Source organism: Montipora capricornis, unplaced genomic scaffold (assembly GCF_036669925.1).
Source record: "Montipora capricornis isolate CH-2021 unplaced genomic scaffold, ASM3666992v2 scaffold_456, whole genome shotgun sequence".
NCBI classification, from domain to species: Eukaryota; Metazoa; Cnidaria; class Anthozoa; order Scleractinia; family Acroporidae; genus Montipora; species Montipora capricornis.
In genome coordinates this window covers 57,501-58,163 of record NW_027180191.1, presented here as the reverse complement: position 1 = coordinate 58,163, position 663 = coordinate 57,501, and positions in this window count along the sequence as shown.

Genomic DNA, 663 nt, shown 5'->3' with positions numbered 1-663 from the left:
ATATAGCTACCTATAGAGGGAGGTCACCACATTATTCACAACACTGTTAATTTCGAAACTATGCAGCTGCTTCAGTGCCAGTGTAGCTGGTAAGAGGAGGGCTATATTTGACTTAGCCACATTAATTACAAGAATGATTTTCACAAGTTTTCTCTCTCACTATGCTAGTGTTTCACTCTCCCTTGGTTCACTGGTTTCACTTTGTACGCCACCCCTGAATTGCGTAGATTCACGTTTTTTTTTTTCCGATCCGACAACCTGTACCAATTCAAACTACTTCTTTTGCTTGCTGACCTATTGAGCGATGTTCACCAATACGTTATCCGCTGTTATGGAGCCCTCCAGATTTTTTCTATTCACGTATTATCGTTTACTCTAACGATGCGTAATTATTTTGACCACAAATTACCTTTATTCAAACAAATCGCACTTACTTATGATTTAGAGTCTAGTTAGCCAAGGGTACTGTCACATGGAACTCGCCACTTATTCTTTGATTACACGTGACGTCACGGTGGCCATGTTGGTGGAAAGAACAATAGCGAAAAGGTCTTTTGGAAATTTGACTCTATATGTTGTCATGGAAAACCTGAGCAACGTTTTCCTATTGTTCTGGCACCAACATGGCCGTCTTATCACGTGAGTGCAATCAAAGAATCGAAA